The 12,529-nt window shown below is 43.8% G+C and overlaps 1 protein-coding gene and 1 pseudogene across 2 annotated transcripts in view; both read left to right on the top strand.

The window, feature by feature from the left end:
- The window catches only part of PPM1L (protein phosphatase, Mg2+/Mn2+ dependent 1L), a 229,727-nt gene that overhangs the window by 40,328 nt on the left and 176,870 nt on the right, over nt 1-12,529 (top strand). The window lies entirely within an intron of this gene.
- On the top strand, nt 3,623-10,587 carry LOC132573447 (NADH dehydrogenase [ubiquinone] 1 subunit C2-like; annotated as a pseudogene).

The following is a 12,529-nucleotide window of genomic DNA, read 5'->3' as shown; positions in this document are numbered from 1 at the left end:
TGATTTGTGCCATAACATCAGGTAGTCCTTTGTCAGGTAGTCCTTAATAGTCAACAGTATTAAGATAATAAATAAATAATAAAAAAGACTAGAACACCAAATTTTTGCACTATAAAATGGCAATGCAGTAGGAAGTGCTGGAGGACAGGGCTACAAATAAGGATGACCTTGGTAGATTGGGCAGTCTGAGAGAAGTAATATGAAATTTAATAAAGAAATAGCTGCTTGTGGGCAAGCACTAAGAAAGGGACAACAGCTCAGGGATTTCTGGTATTGCATAGAACAGTGTACAAGATCTCCAAAAGAGGCATACTGTGCCTGTGTAAGACAAGAAAACAACTTCCCTTAAGTGTATTAAGGTAATTGTAAAAAGTCTAGTTCCACTGATTGTGCTCATTCTTGCTACCAGTTGAATGCATGTGGTTGTAGTAATCTTGTGTGGATGCTGCAGCATCAGAGGAATATATATTCTTTTGGGAAAAGTGACTGGATGACTTGCACTCTGGAAAATCTAGTTTGAAGCCTGTAGACTGCCCATCCTTTCAGTAGTAGGCTTGAATTATTCCCTGTGTACAGTAGATAACAAACTTTTTTTTTTTTAAGGCAAGTATGAGAAGGGACCAAGAACTTTTACTTATCCTGTTCTCATGGTTCAGATTGTATCTTAAGATCTTCTAAATTATATAATGACTTGAGCATTAACTCTATATAATTAATTGAGCGTTAACTCTATACAATGTAATAAATGCCCTGAGCTGAATAGCCTGGGCTAGCCCGATCTTGTCAGATCTTGAAAACTTAAGCAGGTTTGTCCCTGGTTAGTATTTGGATGGGAGACCAGCAAGGAAGTCCAGCGTTGTGATGCAGAGGCATGCAATGGAAAACCACCTTTGAGCATCTCTTGCCTTGAAAACCTTGTGGGGTCACAGTAAGTCATCTGTGACTTGACAGCACATTCCACCATCACCAATGTGATAAATGATTTTTGAAAACTACATCTCTTTTGCACTGTATGAATTATGGTAATGATGGTGTTATCTGTCTCTTCTTTGAGAATAATCATTGCACCATCTTTAGTATGATTCAGAGAGTTAATGAACTTGAGAGTTTATACTGCGTGCCTAAATTAATATTCAGTATGTATTTACAGTCGGCTTATCTCATTGAATCTTTTAAATGCAATGTGTAGTTTTATTAATAGTCAAACTTATCTCACTGAATCTGTTGTATTTAAAAGTCAAACTTACTGAATTGTAGACAGGATATGTAATTTGTTTATAATCTGCTTGACTTACTGAGAATCAAGGTTTGTAAAACATTTTTTTTTAAATGGAGGCAACCAATGGAATGAATATGCTCAGTTTTGAAATAAGTTGTGAACATGAAGTCAATGAAACTTTGTTGCTCCATTTGTTCCACTTATATCCATTCTCTTCTTCTCAAATGATGCTGAGGAGAACTCATTAAATGCCCTTTGGAACCTTCATCAGAGCTAGGTTGTGGCTTGTGCTATTAAATTGACACTATTTATTCAAGTGTTCCTCATTCTTTGAAGTGACAGAGATAAGTTTCCATAGTTACCACAATAGGTATTTGAGCCAACCATGGGGTCATATCCAGAGTCTTATCACCTGCGGATTTCCCTCGAAGTTTTAGCATAGTCCTACATGTGATTGCTGATAAGTAAGACCTGTTAAATTCAAATGTACTTATTCTCAATGATTCTAGGCTGAGAAGCATATATTTTCCTATATCTGTTATCTTCACATGGATGTTACTTACCAAAGTGCAGTTGTGTCCTGAAACCATAATATAGGAAATTGCAGATAGGTTAAACATAAAATTGGTACTGAAATTCAACACAATTGCATAGGAAACATTCTATAAAAATATCTTCTTGAACTTTGTTCCTTCCTCTTAAACTCTTTGAAGGAACTGTATAAGGACTCTGTGATATTTGGTTCTCCTGTTTAGGGCTACTTACAAACGCAAATACAAGCGTATATGGGAAGGCATAAGACTAGGGTTCCCAACACTGTTTCAACAAATGCTGGGAGATTTGGGGGGTAGTGCCTGGGGAGAATGTAATGTTGCTTCTGGGTGATGCTCTAGGCTGCCTACTCAAGTCTGTATGGTTTTTACCATGGATAAATATGTGAGGCCAATTTTTTTCTCCTGCTCACTTCCTCAGGGGTGGGAAATTGAGGTTGAGGGTGGGTAGTTTCCTGCCCCAAGTGGGTAAATGGGAGGCCGACACAAGACACAGCCACATTACTTATGTTAAACAGGTTTGCTCTGCTTGAATCTTCTGAGGAATCCCATGTAAGCTGCCCTGAACTTCATAGTGGGAGAAAGGAAGGATATCAATAAAAATATTTTAATATACACTTTTTGTAAGTGAAGGCTGGGTGTTTTTAGCTTTGTAAGCTGCCTGGGTGCCATGTAGATGGGGTCTCTGCCTAAAACCAAATAAGAATGGCAAAAAAGTAGTACAACTCTGGATTCTGACAAATGCTGTTTTAAAAGCATTGCTTGGTGATTTTTGCAATCTGTTAAAATCAGCTGTGTTGTGCATTCTCATGCCAAGTGCTTTTGATAAACAAAAGCAGTGTGACCTATCATTCACTGAGAGTTGTATGCCAACAGAATGGCACTGCCTGTTGTTTGCAGGTATCCAAATTCTTCCTTTATCTTAATGGTTTCTGTAGTACTGAAAATTATTCATTTGAGTGTGTAGTTTGCCCCATCCATTGAAGGTTCAAGGTGGATAATGCATACTCACAGAGAGAGCTGCCATTAAAGTCAGAGTGAATGAAAACATCCATTAAAACCCCACCTTTCACTTTATCCATCAAAAGCCAATCCAGAGAAGAAGCTCTTGCAGTGCTTCAGGAAGGTACTCCAGTCTGTTTCACTTTGTTTTCATAGGCAGGATGGTTCCCATAGAGGAATCAATGACACTGAATCACTTCTGCGTAGCATATTCAAAAGACTGATCTTAGAGACTGCAGAAATAAGACCTTGCCTGGGTATTCTTTTTATTTAAAACGACTAAACTAAATTAAATGAGTTCTAAATCTGAATTAGTTTGTGAAGGAGAGAGTATCACTGAAAGCTCCAACGCTGTAGTAGAAACATCTGACCATGATGAGTGTGAATGGTCAATGTAGTACAAAGCAGCTTTTTGTATTACAAATTGGATATTGTATAAAAATGATCACTTTCCCACTTTGAAGTACCGTATTTGCCGGCGTATAAGTCGACTGGGCGTATAAGACGACCCCCCAACATTTCCATTCAAAATATAGAATATCTTTTTGAATTCCTTGCCGGCAGGATCCAAACAGGGCGACAAGAGCAGCAGCTCCCCCGCCTGGCTGCGCGGGCAAAAGAAAGCAGCCATTGGCTTTGTGTGAGGCGCTGTCGCTAGGGAGGCAGCTCGGCGAGGCGGCTTCCGCTGGAGAAGAGCTCCAGCAGAAGCCGCCTCGCCGAGCTGCCTTCCTAGCGACAGCGCCTCACGCAAAGTCAATGGCTGCTTTCTTTTGCTCTTCTCTCGCTGTAACCAAGGCGCAAGGGTCTGTTCCACAGAGGCACCGGGTTGCTTTCCCAACCTCTTCCCTCCATGCATCAGGCGTTCAGCCAGCCCGAGCACCCCCGTCTTGACCGCCACGGAGAGGCACAGGTCGGCGGCTTCCCGCCTCGCAGCTCGGGCTCTGCTCTAATGCGTGGGCGGGTTTCCACGTCTCCGAGTTAGAGCCGTTCTTCGGACCTTTGGATTCCGCTTCTTCGCTCCCTCCCTCCTTCAGTCTCCGCCCTGCCTGCCCGCCCCCATTCCCCCGTTTGCTGGGAAAGGGGCCGTGCTGAAGAAGCCCGGCAACCCCTGTCCCTGCCTTGCTCCGGCTGTTCATCTGATGGCGTCTCACCACGGATCCTAGACCTGGCTGCCGCTGCACCTGGCGTATAAGTCGACCCCCCCACTTGGAGGCATGTTTTTCTGGCCAAAAAAGTCGTCTTGTACGCCGGCAAATACGGTATTATAAATTGCAGGCAGCTTGGGGACTACTACAGTCTCGGCTTGTTAAAAAAAATATTCTTATTGTTTTCTGAAAACCTGCTTTTCTTTTTACCCAGCGAAATGTTCCTCTTCCTCAAATGCGGTACAAATTCTCTTTTCCCTGTTTCTAGACTTTGTGAAATGTATTCAAATGCCTAGCCTGGGGGGAGGCTGCTAGGGAATAACTGGCTCTCTGATAAGTCGCTCAGAAAGAGAGGCCAGAGGAAGTTTGCAAGCTGCCTCAGGTCTTCCCCAAAGCTGTTTGTAACAGTATTACTAATTCCATCTGCACGCATAGAAATACCTGCCCTGCACCCATGCGTCATGCACACAACGATATTCTCAAGCATTGTAGCAGAATCTTCTCCATATCAGTGGTGACTGTAGAGTAAAATAACTTTGTAATATATGTATGAATTTCATATTATTTCATCATCATCTTAGTTCTAGACAGGGCTTTTTTGTAGCAGGAACTCCTTTGCATATTAGGCCACACCTCCCTGATGTAGCCAGTCCTCCAAGAGCTTACAGTAGGCCCTGTAAGAAGAGCCTTGTAAGCTCTTGGAGGATTGGCTACATCAGGTGGGTGTGGCCTACTATGCAGAGGAGTTCCTGCAACAAAAAAAGCCCTGGTTCTAGAGATGCTGAATGTTCGGGTTTTTCTTTTGTGTTGGTTAAAATGAGGTCTTGAAAGCACCGTAGTCACAGCAAAGAAGTAAAAAAGGTGTGGCCCTCGGGGATTGCTAGACCAAACTGAGCCATGTGGCAGCCTTCCTGGGGCCTGGATGGCCAGCAAGGATCGTGGGACCCAGCTTCGCTGTGCAGCAGCCTCCCCAGGGCCAGGCAGGAATCACAGGGCCCAGATGTACGGTGTGGCAGCCTCCCTGGGACCCAGGGTTGCCAATCCCCAGGGGGGCAGGGGATCCCCCAGTTTGGAGGCCCTCCTCCTGCTTCCAAAAAGCGGGGGGGGGGAGGGATATATCTGCTAGGCACTCCGTTGTTCCCTATGGAGAACGATTCCCATAGGGTATAATAGAGAATTGATATGCAGGTATCTGGGGCTCTGGGGGGTGGGCTGTTTTTTGAGGTAGAGGCACCAAATCTTCAGCACAGCATCCGATGCCTCCCCTCAAAACAGCCTATAAATTTCCAAAGGATTGGACCAGGCATTGGACCTCCCCTCAAAACAGCCTATAATTTTCCAAAGGATTGGACCAGGCATAAGACTGGGGTTCCCAACACTGTTTCAACAAATGCTGGGAGATTTGGGGGGTAGTGCCTGGGGCTAGTCCAATTCTGTGAGCCCCCAAAGGAGGTGCCCCTATCCTTCATGATTTCCAGTGGAGGGAAGGCATTGAAAAGGTGTGCGGTCCCTTTGAATGGGACAGCCAGCGTTCCCTTTGCAGTTCAGTTGTGCTTGTGACAACCTTGCTTCTGGCCCCACCCTCAAAGTCTCCTGGCTCCACCCCCAAAGTCCCCAGAAATTTCTTGATTTGGACTTGGCAACTCTACTGGGGCCTGGCTGGATGGCCAGAATTGCTGCAGTGCCTGGAAAAGTTTCTGTCACAGTTCAGTTTGCACTTGATTATCCCAGATGGTGTGGCCTAATATGCTAATGAGTGTGTGACCTAATATGCTAATATTAGAGGATGTGGTCTAATATGCTACTGAGTTCCTGCTGGGCTTTTTCTACAAAGAAGCCCTGGATGTATGCATTTGCCTAGGGCGGCGAGCCGTGTGTGTGTGTGGGCCAGATTAGGCTCTCCCTGCATTACTTCATATAGAAAAACAATTATTTGCATTAATTTGGCTGACCTTAATCATTCTCCCTCGGCGGAGCACTGTTTTTTAAGTTGATAATTTTAAAGGCCCCACGAATGATGTTATAAATATCCATATGGCCCTTGACAGAAAAAAGGTTCCCCACCCCTGATCTAGATTAAAGAAAAATGTTCTATTTTATATTAAGTTGGTTCAAACATTTGAGTCTGGAGTTGTTTGGCAACTGTATCTAAACTGGCAAGCCATGACTTGAATCCAGTGAGTGCTTCTATGGACAGAATGATTTCTTCTGTGAGACATGTCTTTCTCCCGCCCCCATTGCAGCCCAAAATATCCTCAAATACTAGTACATTGAGGGTCCCCTGTTCTCAAGAATGGTGTTGGAGGGGCATTTTGAGCAACAGCCAGAGGGAGGAGGTGAGCAAATTATGCTTCATGAGTGGACATCATTCTGTATGCCAGAAAACACAGTGTTGGGTCCCAGCCCATGCTTTGCACTTTTCCTTCAAAACAAGATGGCAGGCTGATCTGGCAGACCAAACTACTGAATTAAACCATTGGTCTTCCAAAGACTGTGATAATTGCTCAATTTGGGTAGCTGTGTTAGACTGTCAGTAGCAGTAAAAAAGAGTCCAATAGCACTTTAGAGACTAGCAAAATTTGTGGTAGGGTGTGAGCTGTCATGAGTCACAGTTGAAGAAGTACGAAAGCTCATACCCTATCACAAATTTTGTTAGTATTTAAGGTACTACTAGACTCTTACTCTTTTCTATTGCAATGATCAGCATTTGAAACAATTTATTCACCTGCTTGGGCATCATTGTAATCTCTAGTACTTGATGCTTGCTTAAAGCACCCAAAACATACTAATAGCTGCACATATTTAAAAGTAAATGAGATCCCTGCTAGTAAGTTCACAGTCTACATAAAAATATGTTATAAAAGATAAGGAGACCAGTTGCAATTTATGAACTACCATATTACTCTATATGCATTTGCCGATGTCTGCTTTCTGCAAACAAAAGTTAACACATTTTGTTTTGCACAGTATAACTGACTGGCAGGTTCAGGACAAATGAAAATACTTCTTCATGATATTACAGGAATTCACCACTGCAGGATGTGGCGAAGACCACATGGCTCTTAAAAGTAGCCACATCCATTTTGTAGATCTGTTGACATAAATGGGACTTCTGTTTGCTGCTTGTGAGAATGGCGCAGATGTTTGGATGACTACAGAATGTTGGAGTAGATGGACCCTTTGGTCTGCTAAAGCAGGTCTGCTCTCACAGGTGTAGCATTTCAGCAAGGCCATGCAGGCAGGCCTTGTCCAAAGTGGGCATTTTAGATTACTGGAGAATCCTTCCTTGTTTAGGGAAGAATGCAAAATACTTGCTGGACAGAACAATGAGTGAGAGGGAACAAGTTCCAAGTAAAATCTAGCCAGCAAGTCAGATGAATGGAGTGTGAAATGGAAGAACAGACTATTTCATGATACCTGGTGTCCTCTGTAATCTGTTTTAATAACCACATGTTCTCTATATATTCTGAAGTCTCTCACTTTGATTAAAAAGTCAGTAAAGTTTATTTTTGTCCCCTTTGGGTATGAACTGAAGAATGAATTAAGGGTGGAGTATGCCAGTTGCTACAGTTTCCCTTCTTAAATGGGGTAATAGCCCTTTGGCTAAGATCTGGAATATTTCCAGCTGATTAGTGATCCTTCAAGTCTCATAACATAATTCTTCTTTAACTCTTAATGTTTTCTGAGGGATACAGTTGTCACACAATACAGTTAACAGGTTAATTGTCTAATCACCTGCTGGCCTGCAGGAATATCTTTTTTAAGGTTTAAAAGGTTTCATCACAGTACATGATTTTAAACAAGAAGAAAATGACTGATGTGCAGATGCTCTGATATGTAAACCCTACAGGGGTTACTCCCAAGAGCAGGCAGATCTATTGAAGGGAGCAGGCAAGCTTGCCCATTTCAGGAGTTCCATGTGAATGTTGCAGTTCATACATAATTCTGAATTTACTGTAACCTTGAAACTAAAGGAGGAGCCATTTGGAAAATCCTGAATAAATAGAACATATTGTTACCAGGTTGGGAAAGAAAACAGATGGGAAAGTTTTAAAGTAAGTAGAACTAATCTTTCTTTCCATCCAGTCTGTATTTTGTATTCTATGTGGTATTATGAGGGTCATTTCAAATGTGATAAAATGTTTACAGGTTTATCCATATCACTATGAATGCAAGCCACAAGCAAGACGTCTTCCAAAACTACAACCACACATACTCTATTGTTCCTTGTTATTGCCTCCTCTTTGTTTCCATTGTCAGAACATAACTGCCTTTAGTTTCATTACCTTGTGTTTTCCAATAGTTTTCCACATACCCTCCCAAAAGGCCTAATCCTTATCCCCACCTACTTCCCTTCAGTATTCCATTGTACAGCACAACATTTATTTAGTTGTTTCATTGCTCCCTGCCTTTCTCTGAAATGATCCAAAGCAGCTTGTATAAATTTTTCCTTTCCTCCATGTTATGCTCACTTTGTGAGGTAGGTCAGACTACAAGTGTGTGACTGGCCCAAGTTCAGCCAGCAACCTTCCATGGCAGAGTGTGGATTCTAGCCTGGGATTCCCAGATCCTAGTCTGGCACTACACTGTTTCTCAACATAGACCATCAAACCCTGAATTTTACTCCAGAATGTTCGGTCCAAATCAAGGATGGTCATCCTCTTCCGCCAAGCGCAGAGCTTTGGTGGGGACGCACATATTTTATTTTATTTATTTACCTTCGATCTATATGCCGCCCACTCCACAAGCAGACTCAGGGTGGCGAACAGTCATGTTAAAACAACAATTACAGTTTCAATTTTAAAACAATAAAACTTAACAATTCAAAACTCAATATTTGGTGCTATACAAGAATTTTGACATAGGCGGATCGGATTATTTTTGATGTCACAGTTCTTCTGATTATCTGTTAGTGGTCCTTCTGATGGTATTGCTCAGCAGCATAGATGTGGCAACCTTCTCCCACTTAGTTATTATAAGCCTGTTGAAAAAGTTCAGTTTTACAGGCCCTATGGAATTGGGAGAGATCCCACAGGGCTCTTATGGCCTCTGGGAGAGCATTCCACAGCATTGGTGCTGCCGCTGAGAAGGCCCTGGCCCACGTAGAGTTTGGGGATGGATAGCAGAATTTGAGTTTCCGAATGCAGTGCTCTCTGGGGAAGATATGGGGAAAGGCAGTCCCATAGATAGGCAGGTCCTTGGCCATGTAGGTCTTTAAAGGTCAATACCAGCACTTTGAAACGGACTCAGTACACAATAGGCAGCCAGTGCAGCTCTTTTAGTATTGGTTGAATGTGCTCCCATAGAGGGAGTCCAATTAACAACCGCACTGCAGCGTTCTGCACTAGCTGCAGTTTCTGAGTCACAGTCAAGGGCAGCCCCATGTAGAGGGCATTGCAGTAGCCTATTATCGAGGTGACCGCATATAGCAGTGAGGGAGGTAGGGGACACCTGTCTAGCCAGCCAGATCAGCCGAATCAACCCTGGTGATCAGTGGGGTGACAGATGTTGCGGCCAGATTGCCCTCCCATGTGAGGTGGAGTTACAATACACTGTATTTTAGAATTTCAACCCACTTGACAGGATAGGCTACTGGTGGGGAGAGTCTTGTGTGCTAACTTGGATGGGATGTGGTGACATTTTAGCTGGGAAAAGGCATAAATTTGATAAGCATAACTCAAGAATAGACTACTTAGCTGGGAAAAGGCATAACTTTGATGGGCATAACTCGAGAATAGATTACTGCAACGCGCTCTTCATGGGGCTGCCCTTGACTCGAACCCGGAAACTGCAGCTGGTGCAGAATGCTGCAGTCAGGTTGGTATTGGCGCTGCCTTTATGGGTGCATATCCAACTGGCACTGGAGGAGCTGCACTGGTTGCCTGTAGTGTTCCGAGCCCAATTCAAAGTGATGATTATGACTTTTACAGCCCTATCTGGCTTGGGACCTGTCTACCTTCAGGACTGCGTTTCCCCACATCAGCCCCAGAGAGCACTACAATCAAGCTCGTTAAATCTGTTAAAGATCCCCGGGCTAAAGGATGCCCGTCTGACCACTACAAGGGCAAGAGCCTTTTCCATGGCTGCACCTGCCCTCTGGAATGCCCTCCCTGAGGAGACTAGGGCCCTGCAGGATTTGTCACGATTCCGCGGCCTGTAAGACATACCGGTATTTGTTCAGACAGGCTTTTAAGGCTCCAGCCGCAGCGGCCTTGTGCAGCTCCGTATCTCTTCCGGGCAGGCGCCGCTCTGCAGGCCTCCGACTCCGGGCGCCATAAGCTACCAGCTGCATTTGGCACTGCTGGACGAAGCCCGCTCGCTGCCGCCCCTGCCGCTCCTCAACTTCGACTCCCTCTAGATGGGCTTCATTGGCTGGGCGTCGGCCTTGACCCACAACGGCATACTGCACAGGCCCATCCTGGCCACGGGCATCCACCGACAGCTCCTTTATGCTTCCGTGGGATTTTACATTGGCCATTATTTGAAAAGGCGAGCTGCTTATTACCATGCGAAAAGGGACCGAGACATGTTCGAGTACATCGAGCGGTATCCCGAGGATTTTAAGGACGAGGAAAAGAAAACCGTGGCTGAAGTTCTGGAGAACTTCTACCCATTCGCTGAAGTCTTGGCAAACAGCTACAGTGACTCATTCAGCCACACCCCTCTCTGAGTTTTTCCCATGCCCGCCCCCCCCCCCGCCTGTGGATTTGCAGAGAATGTATCTCACCATACAGGCAGAGTACCTGATTGAAACATGAAGACCATCATTGGGTCAATAAAATGGCAGGCTTTTAAGACCTAAAAGGAGGTACTTTTAACATCTACGGGGAAGTAGCATCTGCCCCATAGTATCATGACAAATTAATTCGACATAGACAGAACACCATCTGAGTTGAAATTGAGCTGTATTTTAAATTGTTCTAATATTTTAATGTTTTAACAATGTTTTATTGTTACAATGTGAATTTATCATCGAATTGTGACTGTGTTAGCTGCCCTGAGCCCGTTTGGGGAGGGCAGAATATAAGTGCAATAAATAAATAAATAAATAATATTAACGGAAGAGGGGGAGATTCCAAAGTAATAACTCAAGTGCATGTGTGATTTTGGCCCCCGTTGACTTCATCATGTTCAGAAGAAGAGTTGATCTTTATACCCCACTTTTCTCTGTCCTAAGAAGTCTCAAAGTGGCTTACAGTCCCCTTCCTCTCCCCACAACAAGCACCTTATGAGGTAGGTGGGCCTGGAAGAGTTCTGAGAGAACTGTGACTGGACCAAGGTCACTCAGCATGCTTCATGTGGAGGAGTGAGGATTCAAACCCACTTCTTCAGATTAGAGTTGGCTGCTCTTAACCCCTACGCTACACCACACCACAGCTGTACCATGTTGGCTCTTGGAAGAATGTGAGCAAGGAGGTAAACAAAGTTATCTACTTTAATTCAGGATATCAGTTTTAGAATCATAGAGTTGGAAGGAACCCCCAGGGTCATCTAGTCCAACCCCCTGCACAATGCAGGAAATTCGCATATACCTCCCCTCCCCCCCCCCCACACACACACAGTGACCCCTGTTCTATGCCCAGAATATGGCAAAAAAAACCTCCAGGATCTGTGGCCCAGCTGGCGTGGAAAGAAATTGCTTCCTGACCCCATAATGGCAGACAGCATTTCCCTGGGTGTGTAAGAAAGGGCCATGAGAACTAAACACTGCCTTTTTTCTCATGATGTGCCTAAGTTCACAGAATCAGCATTGTTGTCAGATGGCCATCTAGCCTCTGTTTAAAAACCTCCAAGGAAGTAGAGCTCACCACCTCCCATTGAAGTCTGCTCTACTCTAAGTGTCAGGAAGTTCTTCCTAATGTTTAGCTGGAAACTCTTTTGATTTAATTTCAACCTGTTTGTTCTGGTTCGACCTTCTTGAGCAACAGAAAACAACTTTTCACCATCCTCTATATGACACCCCTTAAAGTACTTGAAGATAGTGATCATATCACCTCTTAGTTGTCTCCTCTTAAGGCTAAACATACTGCGCTCCTTCAGCCTTTCCTCATAGGAATTAGTCTCCAGACCCTTCACCATCTTTGTTGCCTTCCTCTTAACACATTCCAGCACGTCTGTGTCCTTCTTAAATTGTGGTGCCCAAAACTAAACATAATACTATACGTGAGGTCTAACCAGAACAGAGTAAAAAGATACCATTGCTACTTGTAGTCTGGGGGACCCTATATGTCTGTTGATACAACCCAAAATCACAGTTGCCTTTTAGCTACCACATCAGACTGCTGACTCATGTTCAGTGTATGGTTCACTAAGATCGCTAGATCCTTTTTGGACAAACTACTGCCAAGACAAGTCTCTCCTATCTTGTAGTTATGCATTTGATTTTTGTAAAATCCCCATTAAACTTCATTTTATTTATTTTAGTACAGTCTTCCAGCCTGTCAAGATAGTCCTGTATCCTGATCTTCTACTGTATTTGCTACTCCTCCCAATTTAATATCATCTGCAAATATAACAAATTTAAGGCTGTTAAACAGAACTAAAATATAATGGTGGCAAGAATTATCTGGCTGCAAGAGCAGATGGCATAATTGTTATGCTGCTATGAACTT

Source organism: Heteronotia binoei, chromosome 6 (genome assembly GCF_032191835.1).
Source record: "Heteronotia binoei isolate CCM8104 ecotype False Entrance Well chromosome 6, APGP_CSIRO_Hbin_v1, whole genome shotgun sequence".
NCBI classification, from domain to species: domain Eukaryota; kingdom Metazoa; phylum Chordata; class Lepidosauria; order Squamata; family Gekkonidae; genus Heteronotia; species Heteronotia binoei.
Note: the sequence above shows the minus strand (reverse complement) of the source record. Positions and strands in the feature narration are given on the sequence as shown.